This window comes from Somniosus microcephalus, unplaced genomic scaffold (assembly GCF_052327205.1).
Source record: "Somniosus microcephalus isolate GS21.2 unplaced genomic scaffold, FLI_Smic_1.0 scaffold1127, whole genome shotgun sequence".
Taxonomy (NCBI): Eukaryota; Metazoa; Chordata; class Chondrichthyes; order Squaliformes; family Somniosidae; genus Somniosus; species Somniosus microcephalus.
Window position 1 is genome coordinate 35,001 of NW_028226314.1, and position 12,500 is coordinate 47,500.

A 12,500-nucleotide genomic window follows, 5' to 3' on the forward strand; every position below is an offset into this window, starting at 1 on the left:
ACTGCGACTGAACGGGGTGGCGGGGCCGCACAGACCAGTAGCGGGCTTGTGTAGCTGCCTCTTGGCCCGGCCGAGGTACAGCCGTTGGCTGGAGACCGCTTTCCGACTGCTGAGCCGGTGCCGCGGGGACCCACCTTGACGCGCCGGCTGTCCGAGCAAGCCAGGGGCAAGGGGCATCCAGTGGTACCAGAAGGGAGTCGGTCCGACACCGGGAAGTCGGGTGCCCGTCGCTCCGAATCGAGCCCGGGGTTTTCGTGCGTGTAACAGGGCGGGCGTTTGGACCCGGTTGTCCGGGAGCGGGTCCGCAACGGCGGGAGATTGCCTGGGTTTGGCCGGCCGGCAGTCGAACGCCTTTCGCTCCGGACTCCCGTGTCCGATTTCGGTCAGGGAGGGCTCGTTGGAAAGCCCCGGCGCTGGCGCACACTATATTATCGGCCTGGACCCCGGCAAGTTCGGGAAAGTGTCGCAGTCCCGTAGCGGCTGCCGCCCCGTCGGTCAGCGGCAGCTTATCGGGGATAACTTCGGGACGGAAAGTCCGATCCGGTTGGGGTGAACTGCGACTGAACGGGGTGGGGGGGCCGCACAGACCAGTAGCGGGCTTGTGCAGCTGCCGCTTGGCCCGGCCGAGGTACGGCCGTTGGCTGGAGACCGCTTTCCGACTGCTGAGCCGGAGCCGCGGGGGCCCACCTTGACGCGCCGGCTGTACTAGCAAGCCAGGGGCAAGGGGCATCCAGTGGTACCGGAACGGAGTCGGTCCGACACCGGGAAGCCGGGTGCCCGTCGCTCCGAATCGAGCCCGGTGTTTTCGTGCGTGTAACAGGGCGGGCGTTTGGACCCGGTTGTCCGGGAGCGGGTCCGCAACGGCGGGAGGTTGCCTGTGTTTGGCCGGCCGGCAGTCGAACGCCTTTGGCTCCGGACTCCCGTGTCCGATTTCGGTCAGGGAGGGCTCGTTGGAAAGCCCCGGCGCTGGCGCACACTATATTATCGGCCTGGACCCCGGCAAGTTCGGGAAAGTGTCGCAGTCCCGTAGCGGCTGCCGCCCCGTCGGTCAGCGGCAGCTTATCGGGGATAACTTCGGGACGGAAAGTCCGATCCGGTTGGGGTGAACTGCTACTGAACGGGGTGGGGGGGCCGCACAGACCAGTAGCGGGCTTGTGCAGCTGCCGCTTGGCCCGGCCGAGGTACAGCCGTTGGCTGGAGACCGCTTTCCGACTGCTGGGCCGGAGCCGCGGGGGCCCACCTTGACGCGCCGGCTGTCCTAGCAAGCCAGGGGCAAGGGGCATCCAGTGGTACCGGAACGGAGTCGGTCCGACACCGGGAAGCCGGGTGCCCGTCGCTCCGAAGCGAGACCGGGGTTTTTCGTGTGTAACGTGGCGGGCCTTTGGACCCGGTTGGCCGGGCGGCAGTGGAACACACACAGACACTCGCATACACTGAGAGAGACAGAGAGAAGATAGAGATACACAGAGTGAGAAAGACAAAGTCAACTCAGTAACTGAAATGTGAAAACTGACAACTGGGAAACCAAAAGTCAGAGTGGCAAATGATGAACCAAGGTGGCAAATGATTAACTGAAAACTTGTCATTCACATTTGGGACGGAATTCAGGATGGGAATGTATTCGGCCGCCTTACCGGGGCTTGGGGGTGCTGCTTTCCCGCTTGTGGAACCGAGTTGGGGTCGTCAAATGGCCTGGTGCATTGTTTGAAACACTGGTTAATGAGTTGTCAAGGTCGGAAATCATAGAACATAAGAGCAGCTCATTAACTGAAATTTTGAACATCGACAACTGGTTAACCAAAAGCCAGAGCGACAAATGATTAACCAAGGAGGCAACTCATTAACTGAATTTCGAACATCGACAACTGGATAACCAAAAGTCAGAGCGACAAATGATTAACCAAGGAGGCAACTCATTAACTGAATTTCGAACATCGACAACTGGTTAACCAAGAGTCAGAGCGACAAATGATTAACCAAGGAGGCAACTCATTAACTGAATTTCGAACATCGACAACTGGTTAACCAAAAGACACAGGGACAAATGAGTAACCAAAGGGCCAACTCATTAACTGAAATTTCAAAGAGGCAACTCATTAACTGAAATTTTGAACATCGACAACTGGTTAACCAAAAGCCAGAGCGACAAATGAATAACCAAGGAGGCAACTCATTAACTGAATTTCGAACATCGACAACTGGTTAACCAAATGTCAGAGCGACAAATGATTAACCAAGGAGGCAACTCAATAACTGAATTTCGAACATCGACAACTGGTTAACCAAGAGTCAGGGCGACAAATGATTAACCAAGGAGGCAACTCATTAACTGAATTTCGAACATCGACAACTGGGTAACCAAAAGACACAGGGACAAATGAGTAACCAAAGGGCCAACTCATTAACTGAAATTTCAAAGAGGCAACTCATTAACTGAAATTTTGAACATCGACAACTGGATAACCAAATGTCAGAGCGACAAATGAGTAACCAAGCAGGCAACTGATTAACTGAAAACTTGTCATTCACATTTGGGACGGAATTCACGATGGGAATGTATTCGGCCCCCTTACCGGGCCTTGGGGTGCTGCTTTCCCGCTTGTGGAACCGAGTTGGGGTCGTCAAATGGCCTGGTGCATTGTTTGAAACACTGGTTAATGAGTTGTCAAGGTCGGAAATCATAGAACATAAGAGCAGCTCATTAACTGAAATTTTGAACATCGACAACTGGTTAACCAAAAGCCAGAGCGACAAATGATTAACCAAGGAGGCAACTCATTAACTGAATTTCGAACATCGACAACTGGATAACCAAAAGACACAGGGACAAATGAGTAACCAAAGGGCCAACTCATTAACTGAAATTTCAAAGAGGCAACTCATTAACTGAAATTTTGAACATCGACAACTGGTTAACCAAAAGCCAGAGCGACAAATGAATAACCAAGGAGGCAACTCATTAACTGAATTTCGAACATCGACAACTGGTTAACCAAATGTCAGAGCGACAAATGATTAACCAAGGAGGCAACTCAATAACTGAATTTCGAACATCGACAACTGGTTAACCAAGAGTCAGGGCGACAAATGATTAACCAAGGAGGCAACTCATTAACTGAATTTCGAACATCGACAACTGGGTAACCAAAAGACACAGGGACAAATGAGTAACCAAAGGGCCAACTCATTAACTGAAATTTCAAAGAGGCAACTCATTAACTGAAATTTTGAACATCGACAACTGGATAACCAAATGTCAGAGCGACAAATGAGTAACCAAGCAGGCAACTGATTAACTGAAAACTTGTCATTCACATTTGGGACGGAATTCACGATGGGAATGTATTCGGCCCCCTTACCGGGCCTTGGGGTGCTGCTTTCCCGCTTGTGGAACCGAGTTGGGGTCGTCAAATGGCCTGGTGCATTGTTTGAAACACTGGTTAATGAGTTGTCAAGGTCGGAAATCATAGAACATAAGAGCAGCTCATTAACTGAAATTTTGAACATCGACAACTGGTTAACCAAAAGCCAGAGCGACAAATGATTAACCAAGGAGGCAACTCATTAACTGAATTTCGAACATCGACAACTGGATAACCAAAAGACACAGGGACAAATGAGTAACCAAAGGGCCAACTCATTAACTGAAATTTCAAAGAGGCAACTCATTAACTGAAATTTTGAACATCGACAACTGGTTAACCAAAAGCCAGAGCGACAAATGATTAACCAAGGAGGCAACTCATTAACTGAATTTCGAACATCGACAACTGGTTAACCAAATGTCAGAGCGACAAATGATTAACCAAGGAGGCAACTCAGTAACTGAATTTCGAACATCGACAACTGGTTAACCAAGAGTCAGGGCGACAAATGATTAACCAAGGAGGCAACTCATTAACTGAATTTCGAACATCGACAACTGGGTAACCAAAAGACACAGGGACAAATGAGTAACCAAAGGGCCAACTCATTAACTGAAATTTCAAAGAGGCTACTCATTAACTGAAATTTGAACATCGACAACTGGTTAACCAAATGTCAGAGCGACAAATGAGTAACCAAGCAGGCAACTGATTAACTGAAAACTTGTCATTCACATTTGGGACGGAATTCACGATGGGAATGTATTCGGCCCCCTTACCGGGCCTTGGGGTGCTGCTTTCCCGCTTGTGGAACCGAGTTGGGGTCGTCAAATGGCCTGGTGCATTGTTTGAAACACTGGTTAATGAGTTGTCAAGGTCGGAAATCATAGAACATAAGAGCAGCTCATTAACTGAAATTTTGAACATCGACAACTGGTTAACCAAAAGCCAGAGCGACAAATGATTAACCAAGGAGGCAACTCATTAACTGAATTTCGAACATCGACAACTGGTTAACCAAAAGACACAGGGACAAATGAGTAACCAAAGGGCCAACTCATTAACTGAAATTTCAAAGAGGCAACTCATTAACTGAAATTTTGAACATCGACAACTGGTTAACCAAAAGCCAGAGCGACAAATGATTAACCAAGGAGGCAACTCATTAACTGAATTTCGAACATCGACAACTGGTTAACCAAAAGACACAGGGACAAATGAGTAACCAAAGGGCCAACTCATTAACTGAAATTTCAAAGAGGCAACTCAATAACTGAAATTTTGAACATCGACAACTGGTTAACCAAAAGCCAGAGCGACAAATGATTAACCAAGGAGGCAACTCATTAACTGAATTTCGAACATCGACAACTGGTTAACCAAGAGTCAGAGCGACAAATGATTAACCAAGGAGGCAACTCATTAACTGAATTTCGAACATCGACAACTGGGTAACCAAAAGACACAGGGACAAATGAGTAACCAAAGGGCCAACTCATTAACTGAAATTTCAAAGAGGCAACTCATTAACTGAAATTTTGAACATCGACAACTGGTTAACCAAATGTCAGAGCGACAAATGAGTAACCAAGCAGGCAACTGATTAACTGAAAACTTGTCATTCACATTTGGGACGGAATTCACGATGGGAATGTATTCGGCCCCCTTACCGGGCCTTGGGGTGCTGCTTTCCCGCTTGTGGAACCGAGTTGGGGTCGTCAAATGGCCTGGTGCATTGTTTGAAACACTGGTTAATGAGTTGTCAAGGTAGGAAATCATAGAACATAAGAGCAGCTCATTAACTGAAATTTTGAACATCGACAACTGGCTAACCAAAAGCCAGAGCGACAAATGATTAACCAAGGAGGCAACTCATTAACTGAATTTCGAACATCGACAACTGGTGAACCAAAAGACACAGGGACAAATGAGTAACCAAAGGGCCAACTCATTAACTGAAATTTCAAAGAGGCAACTCATTAACTGAAATTTTGAACATCGACAACTGGTTAACCAAAAGCCAGAGCGACAAATGATTAACCAAGGAGGCAACTCATTAACTGAATTTCGAACATCGACAACTGGTTAACCAAAAGACACAGGGACAAATGAGTAACCAAAGGGCCAACTCATTAACTGAAATTTCAAAGAGGCAACTCATTAACTGAAATTTTGAACATCGACAACTGGTTAACCAAAAGCCAGAGCGACAAATGATTAACCAAGGAGGCAACTCATTAACTGAATTTCGAACATCGACAACTGGTTAACCAAGAGTCAGAGCGACAAATGAGTAACCAAGGAGGCAACTCATTAACTGAATTTCGAACATCGACAACTGGGTAACCAAAAGACACAGGGACAAATGAGTAACCAAAGGGCCAACTCATTAACTGAAATTTCAAAGAGGCAACTCATTAACTGAAATTTTGAACATCGACAACTGGTTAACCAAATGTCAGAGCGACAAATGAGTAACCAAGCAGGCAACTGATTAACTGAAAACTTGTCATTCACATTTGGGACGGAATTCACGATGGGAATGTATTCGGCCCCCTTACCGGGCCTTGGGGTGCTGCTTTCCCGCTTGTGGAACCGAGTTGGGGTCGTCAAATGGCCTGGTGCATTGTTTGAAACACTGGTTAATGAGTTGTCAAGGTAGGAAATCATAGAACATAAGAGCAGCTCATTAACTGAAATTTTGAACATCGACAACTGGTTAACCAAAAGCCAGAGCGACAAATGATTAACCAAGGAGGCAACTCATTAACTGAATTTCGAACATCGACAACTGGTTAACCAAGAGTCAGAGCGACAAATGATTAACCAAGGAGGCAACTCATTAACTGAATTTCGAACATCGACAACTGGGTAACCAAAAGACACAGGGACAAATGAGTAACCAAAGGGCCAACTCATTAACTGAAATTTCAAAGAGGCTACTCATTAACTGAAATTTGAACATCGACAACTGGTTAACCAAATGTCAGAGCGACAAATGAGTAACCAAGCAGGCAACTGATTAACTGAAAACTTGTCATTCACATTTGGGACGGAATTCACGATGGGAATGTATTCGGCCCCCTTACCGGGCCTTGGGGTGCTGCTTTCCCGCTTGTGGAACCGAGTTGGGGTCGTCAAATGGCCTGGTGCATTGTTTGAAACACTGGTTAATGAGTTGTCAAGGTCGGAAATCATAGAACATAAGAGCAGCTCATTAACTGAAATTTTGAACATCGACAACTGGTTAACCAAAAGCCAGAGCGACAAATGATTAACCAAGGAGGCAACTCATTAACTGAATTTCGAACATCGACAACTGGTTAACCAAAAGACACAGGGACAAATGAGTAACCAAAGGGCCAACTCATTAACTGAAATTTCAAAGAGGCAACTCATTAACTGAAATTTTGAACATCGACAACTGGTTAACCAAAAGCCAGAGCGACAAATGATTAACCAAGGAGGCAACTCATTAACTGAATTTCGAACATCGACAACTGGTTAACCAAAAGACACAGGGACAAATGAGTAACCAAAGGGCCAACTCATTAACTGAAATTTCAAAGAGGCAACTCATTAACTGAAATTTTGAACATCGACAACTGGTTAACCAAAAGCCAGAGCGACAAATGATTAACCAAGGAGGCAACTCATTAACTGAATTTCGAACATCGACAACTGGTTAACCAAGAGTCAGAGCGACAAATGATTAACCAAGGAGGCAACTCATTAACTGAATTTCGAACATCGACAACTGGGTAACCAAAAGACACAGGGACAAATGAGTAACCAAAGGGCCAACTCATTAACTGAAATTTCAAAGAGGCAACTCATTAACTGAAATTTTGAACATCGACAACTGGTTAACCAAATGTCAGAGCGACAAATGAGTAACCAAGCAGGCAACTGATTAACTGAAAACTTGTCATTCACATTTGGGACGGAATTCACGATGGGAATGTATTCGGCCCCCTTACCGGGCCTTGGGGTGCTGCTTTCCCGCTTGTGGAACCGAGTTGGGGTCGTCAAATGGCCTGGTGCATTGTTTGAAACACTGGTTAATGAGTTGTCAAGGTAGGAAATCATAGAACATAAGAGCAGCTCATTAACTGAAATTTTGAACATCGACAACTGGCTAACCAAAAGCCAGAGCGACAAATGATTAACCAAGGAGGCAACTCATTAACTGAATTTCGAACATCGACAACTGGTGAACCAAAAGACACAGGGACAAATGAGTAACCAAAGGGCCAACTCATTAACTGAAATTTCAAAGAGGCAACTCATTAACTGAAATTTTGAACATCGACAACTGGTTAACCAAAAGCCAGAGCGACAAATGATTAACCAAGGAGGCAACTCATTAACTGAATTTCGAACATCGACAACTGGTTAACCAAAAGACACAGGGACAAATGAGTAACCAAAGGGCCAACTCATTAACTGAAATTTCAAAGAGGCAACTCATTAACTGAAATTTTGAACATCGACAACTGGTTAACCAAAAGCCAGAGCGACAAATGATTAACCAAGGAGGCAACTCATTAACTGAATTTCGAACATCGACAACTGGTTAACCAAGAGTCAGAGCGACAAATGAGTAACCAAGGAGGCAACTCATTAACTGAATTTCGAACATCGACAACTGGGTAACCAAAAGACACAGGGACAAATGAGTAACCAAAGGGCCAACTCATTAACTGAAATTTCAAAGAGGCAACTCATTAACTGAAATTTTGAACATCGACAACTGGTTAACCAAATGTCAGAGCGACAAATGAGTAACCAAGCAGGCAACTGATTAACTGAAAACTTGTCATTCACATTTGGGACGGAATTCACGATGGGAATGTATTCGGCCCCCTTACCGGGCCTTGGGGTGCTGCTTTCCCGCTTGTGGAACCGAGTTGGGGTCGTCAAATGGCCTGGTGCATTGTTTGAAACACTGGTTAATGAGTTGTCAAGGTAGGAAATCATAGAACATAAGAGCAGCTCATTAACTGAAATTTTGAACATCGACAACTGGTTAACCAAAAGCCAGAGCGACAAATGATTAACCAAGGAGGCAACTCATTAACTGAATTTCGAACATCGACAACTGGTTAACCAAGAGTCAGAGCGACAAATGATTAACCAAGGAGGCAACTCATTAACTGAATTTCGAACATCGACAACTGGGTAACCAAAAGACACAGGGACAAATGAGTAACCAAAGGGCCAACTCATTAACTGAAATTTCAAAGAGGCTACTCATTAACTGAAATTTGAACATCGACAACTGGTTAACCAAATGTCAGAGCGACAAATGAGTAACCAAGCAGGCAACTGATTAACTGAAAACTTGTCATTCACATTTGTGACGGAATTCACGATGGGAATGTATTCGGCCCCCTTACCGGGCCTTGGGGTGCTGCTTTCCCGCTTGTGGAACCGAGTTGGGGTCGTCAAATGGCCTGGTGCATTGTTTGAAACACTGGTTAATGAGTTGTCAAGGTAGGAAATCATAGAACATAAGAGCAGCTCATTAACTGAAATTTTGAACATCGACAACTGGTTAACCAAGAGTCAGAGCGACAAATGATTAACCAAGGAGGCAACTCATTAACTGAATTTCGAACATCGACAACTGGTTAACCAAAAGACACAGGGACAAATGAGTAACCAAAGGGCCAACTCATTAACTGAAATTTCAAAGAGGCAACTCATTAACTGTAATTTTGACCATCGACAACTGGTTAACCAAAAGCCAGAGCGACAAATGAGTAACCAAGGAGGCAACTCATTAACTGAATTTCGAACATCGACAACTGGTTAACCAAAAGACACAGGGACAAATGAGTAACCAAAGGGCCAACTCATTAACTGAAATTTCAAAGAGGCAACTCATTAACTGAATTTCGAACATCGACAACTGGTTAACCAAATGTCAGAGCGACAAATGATTAACCAAGCAGGCAACTGATTAACTGAAATTTTAAAATTGACAACTGGATAACCAAAAGTGGGAACTCATGCTTCGGACGGGCTTACATACGGCAGGCTGACGCCCGGCAGAGGCCCGGGCTTCGCCTCCCTTGCGTAAGCGACCGTCTCCGAATCGATTAAAGGCGTAAAATCGGAGTTCAGAGCGGGAAAATTTTTTCCCGAAAACGGCCGGAAAAAAAAAAATGTCTCCTTTTCCGCCGAGCAGGGTGGCATTCGAACGGGCACGGGAGGCCGCGTCTAACGGTGTAAAAACGGCTTGGCTCCGACGCGGGAGTGCGGAGATATGGCCGTTCAAAGTTGTACTGGAAGTCCGGAAGGAGAAAAATTTGACTGCCTGTAGCCGAAAAAAGTTCCAGCGGTCGGTCACAAAAGTCAAATCCGTCCCGCTGATTTGACACTTGTCATTTCTGGCAGGGGGGATTGGCGGGGTACCTGGAGAATGGTAGGAGGTGGTTTTTCGAGACTTTATCTGTTTTCCAGATTACTGTCTAGGGCCTCCAGGTCTGCAGAGACCGACCCGGGCTGCCGTCCAACCGACTTTTAACCCTTTTTGGGTGGAAATTTATTTCCATTTTTAACCAATTTTCGGGTTTTTGGTCGGGCTTAAAAACGGCAGCCTGACGCCCGGCAGAGGCCGGGGCTTCGGCTCCCTTGCGTAAGGGACCGTATACGAAACGATTAAAGCCGAAAAATCCGAGTTCAGAGCGGGAATTTTTTTTCCCGAAATCGGCCGAAAAATAAAAAAATTCTCCTTTTCCGCCGAGCAGGGCGGCATTCGAACGGGCACGGGAAGCCGCGTCTAACGGTGTAAAAACGGCTTGGCTCCGACGCGGGAGTGCGGAGATATGGCCGTTCAAAGTTGTACTGGAAGTCCGGAAGGAGAAAAATTTGACTGCCTGTAGCCGAAAAAAGTTCCAGCGGTCGGTCACAAAAGTCAAATCCGTCCCGCTGATTTGACACTTGTCATTTCTGGCAGGGGGGATTGGCGGGGTACCTGGAGAATGGTAGGAGGTGGTTTCTCGAGACTTTGTCTGTTTTCCAGATTACTGTCTAGGGCCTCCAGGTCTGCAGAGACCGACCAGGGCTGCCGTCCAACCGACTTTTAACCCTTTTTGGGTGGAAATTTATTTCCATTTTTAACCAATTTTCGGGTTTTTGGTCGGGCTTAAAAAACGGCAGCCTGACGCCTGGCAGAGGCCGGGGCTTCGGCTCCCCTTGCGTAAGGGACCGTATTCGACCCGATTAAGCCCCGAAAATGGATCCAAATGTCGGCCGACCAAGTAAGCTTGCTGGGGAGAGAGACTAAGTGCCGGGCTGGGCACCTCATTAACCAGTGAAAAGTTTTGGCTGCTGGAGAGACTAAGTCCCAGCCTGGGCACATCATTAACCATAAATGAAAAAGGCGAGGCCGAGTCTGGTGCATGGCTAACTGATTAACCAAATTGGCAAGGCCCGGGCTGAAAGTGAATGAGCGACCCGTGGCCAGGGGGCTGGAATGCGGGAGAGAATCCAACCCCCAAAATATGGAAGTCCGATGAGAAAATATTCGGCCGCCTTTTGCGGGCCTCGGGTGTTGCTTCCCGGCCTGGGAAAGTGAGTTGCTCCCGCCGAATTGACATGTGCATTTAACGATTTCGAGACATGATTAACCAAAACGCGGAAGTCCGATGAGAAAATATTAGGGCCCTTCAAGCGGGCCTCCGGTGATGCTTTCCGGCTTGGGAAAGTGAATTGCTCCCGCCGAATTGACATGTGCATTTAACGATTTCGAGACATGATTAACCAAAACGCGGAAGTCCGATGAGAAAATATTCGGCCGCCTTTTGCGGGCCTCGGGTGTTGCTTCCCGGCCTGGGAAAGTGATTTGCTACCGCCAAATTGACATGTGTCATTTCTGGCAAGTGTCTCAGGACATAGTTAATGAGTTGCAGTTTGGGAAATCATTAACCTCGTCGGAAGTCCCGATGAAGAAAAAAAAAAGTGCCATTTGCGGGGATTTGGGTGCTCCTGGTCGGATAGAGGTGGCCGTTTGACCCGCTGATTTGACACTTGTCATTTCTGGCAGGGGGGGTTGGCGGGGTGCCCGGAGATTTTCGGGAACACGATTTTCAGAACAAAATTCACTCAGCGGGAGCACTTTGAAAATGCCCGAAAAGTGTTACTTTGCTAAAAGGCTCATTTTATCAATATAGAGACCTTTCAAAGAGTATTGGAAAGTCATATTAAAGTGGTTTTGTGGCTTTTATGACTTAATGACAAAAAACTCTAAGTGTGAATCTGAAATCGTAGACAGACAGCAGAAACATATAAATAATTCCAGCGTCTAAGTTTCATTTGCTGTCTGTCACACAGGTGCCTCTGAACCGGTCAGGGCCTGTGACCCCACTGAGCTTGTGTTTTGTGGCTTATGCACACGCAGTGTTTGCACCAAGTTCCCCTGTGTTGTGCGCTCAGTGGGCCCGTCCAAGACAGCAGAAACAAGATGTACATGCCAGCGTCTTTAAAGTTTCATTTGTTGTCTTGTCACACAGGTGCCTCTGAACCGGTCAGGGCCTGTGACCCCACTGAGTTGTTTACTGGGGCTAATGCACAAGCAGTGTTTTGTCAGAGAGTTCCACTGTGTTGTGCGCTCAGTGGGTCCGTCTAAAATGACAAGACAGCAGAAACATTCCAGCGAGTTTCATTTGTTGTCTTGTCACACAGGTGCCTCTGAACGGGTCAGGGCCTGTGACCCCCGCTGAGTTGTTTACTGGGGCTAACGCACAAGCAGTGTTTGTCAGAGAGTTCCACTGTGTTGTGCGCTCAGTGGGTCCGTCTAAAATGACAAGACAGCAGAAACATTCCAGCGAGTTCCATTTGTTGTCTTGTCACACAGGTGCCTCTGAGCGGGTCAGGGCCTGTGACCCCATTGAGCTTTGTGAGCAACGTATGCACACGCAGTGTTTGCAACGAGATTCCCTGTGTTGTGCGCTCAGTGGGCCCGTACGACCGATTTGGTGACTCGCGTCCGTAGTGGGAGTCCCCGGGCCGGCCCAGTATAGAGAGAGGCTGGTGTTCAGGCTATTTCGGGGTTTCCTCTCGTTTCTGTCGCTGGTGACAAGACGGGCATGCACACGGCGAGTCAGAGAGAGAGGGTGTCGGCGCAGC